We start from the raw sequence: 2,670 nt of genomic DNA, 5'->3' as shown, positions 1-2,670 counted from the left end.
CTTTATCCAGCAGCATTGAGGAAGGTTGGAGGAGTAATGCCTCCCAAATCTCAGAAGCCTGATACCTGAATGCATGAACACTGTGGAGCCTCCTCTCCCATCTTGTGTCACTCCATGACTTCACGGTAATGTTCCCGTGTTTCTTCAAAACATCACCTCTTTGCCAGCATTGAAGAAGGTGAAGAGAGTTTGCACATACCCAAAACCCGAACTGCATCTTTTGAGGATTTGGCAGCATCTGCAATGACAAGGTTAACAGTATGTGCGCCACCTAGGACAAAGTGGAGATGAGGGATCTGTTTTGAGCAGTCTGGCCTGGTGCTTGCCTCTCATGGTTGCCCTTTATGCTTGCCCTCTGCAATCGTCAAAATCAGCTCATCAGGTTACTAAGATGACAGTGTACCAGCTCAACATTCTCACAGCCCAGGAAGGTCCTCTTGTATTCTGGCATTCCCTTTAAACCCACCCTTCTCAGAATAATGGACGGTTGTGCCTGGTGACTAATGTCAGGGGCACAGTGCAAGATAAAGCAGTCTTTCTTTTCGTTAAGTCAGCATGGCTCCCAATTCGTCTTCCCAGGGGACCTTTACTGCCTGCGTGTGCCTGTCTGTGTGAAGTCTGTGATGGAGCACTAGGTCACCTCAGAACACCAAAATGGACGCTTCAGACCACTTGACTGAAAGCTGCTCAAACATACCACAAGTGCAATCATGGGTGTGAGTGCGGGAAACATCGTCTCCTTTTGACAGGGGCATAAACCCACAGAACGTCTTTGTCACGATCTTCTTCTGGGATGGGGTTGCTGGGAGGGGATTTGGCTTGCAAAAGGAATGCTGGGTGTTTGAGACACTACACAGTGTACAATTAAAAAACCCACAAGGGATCTGTGTTTACACCACAATGTACTACATTGACCTTTAAAGGGCATCCATCTATTGTATGGCCAGAAGGGGCATGCCGTCGTGGAGGCTCAGGGAGGAAATGCTGACAACTTCAGAGGTCTGTCCTTTAGTCCATTGTCAATCTCCAGCTCCTAGTGGACAGATTGTATTTAGCAATACAATGCTGTGAAGTGGGGATTGAGACTTGGGGCAGATGAATGCAAATCTCTGGAACACCAAAACATCCTCCTTGTTGTGCTGTTTTCAACATCAATTTGGTGACACACACACACACAGAATTATAGAGATACCTTCGCTTTGTCAATGCACAATAAGGATGTTTGTGTTTAAAGGTGTCGATGCACCGTTTTTTCATTAATTTTGTGGTGAGAGCTAGTAGCAATGAATGCCCTATGAGTCGGTTTTGGTGACACAGTAATAAGACCAATTCAACTTCCAGAGAGAGGGAGAAGGAGAGAGAGACCCAGAGAGAGACCCAGAGAGAGAGAGAGAGAGAGAGAGAGAGAGCGAGGGAGAGAGAGAGCGAGAGAGAAGGAGAGAGACACAGAGAGAGGTAGAAGGAGAGAGAGACAGAGAGAGAGACAAAGAGAGATCTCTTGGCCAAGAAAGACGAGTTGAGGAAGAAATCGTTGGATTGGACATTCATTCACCGTGACCGCGGCCCGGGCACTCCCGCGACTTCCGGCCGCCACGACTTCCATCGGGCCCCGGCCGCGGTGCCCCGCGGGTACCATGGCCGTGGCTCGGGCCACCGTGACCACCGCGGGCCGGGAACCGTGACCACCACGACTCCCACCGTGCCCTGTGATGCCCGGGCCGCGGTCACGGTTCTATCTAAAGAACACCAGCTATTCATTGTACTTCCATCCTCTTCACATTGTTGGAGGGTTTCTTACATAAATGTACCGTAGAAGGATATTTCGGTTTTATAGTAGCTGCTTTTGTTGAAAGAAAGCTGCCAAAGAGACAGTGGCCTTAAGAAGTCATAGAGTAATGATAGCCTCAGTTCAACTGATTGGATGTGAGGGACACCAGCCGGAGTGGTTGAGGAGACGAGCTGCCAATGTTTCCTCAAATGAGCGATAAGGTCAGCTGGCCAATCAGGCTCCTCAGCAATATCCCGGGGAGGGGGTGCTTGGCCAGCAGCTATCGTTCTTCCACATCCTGGCTGTAGAGAAAACACAAGGCTGTTTATCTGCTGCTAAAGGGACGGTCTGTTGCCAAAGTGTGAATTAACTCTGAGCCGTTACAAAACAAGACAAATACATTTTTATCAGCAATGGAATTTGATCAACCCCTGAACAGCGGTGCTAAGGGGCGGAGCTGTCACGCCAAATTTGTACCGGGTGCCAAATTTGTACCGGGCACGTCATCCATACGTAATCCATTCCAAACCTGCCTGGCAACAGATGATCGCGTCCTCCGTTGCCTGGCAACGGACGATCGCGTCGAATGACGCGAAAGGTTCACGAACATTCGCGAACCTTCAAGCTCGTTCAAAACAAGTGTTATCTATCCGTTATCTGTATTGTGCTATAGTGTGCTAAGTGTTGTCTTTGGCAACATGAGCGCGAATGTTTTTTGAAACCCGCTTTAAACACTCAGTTTACTAGCTAAATTTGATTAAACAATTAAATACAATACAAATATAAAGTAAAAACAAGTGTTATCTAGCGATCCGTTATCTGTGTTATGTTATTTCGTCTTTGGCAACATGAGCGCGAATGTTTTTTGAAACCTGCCCGGCAACGGACAACCCTTACGTAAT

This window comes from Gadus chalcogrammus, chromosome 16, assembly GCF_026213295.1.
Source record: "Gadus chalcogrammus isolate NIFS_2021 chromosome 16, NIFS_Gcha_1.0, whole genome shotgun sequence".
Taxonomy (NCBI): Eukaryota; Metazoa; Chordata; class Actinopteri; order Gadiformes; family Gadidae; genus Gadus; species Gadus chalcogrammus.
Note: the sequence above shows the minus strand (reverse complement) of the source record.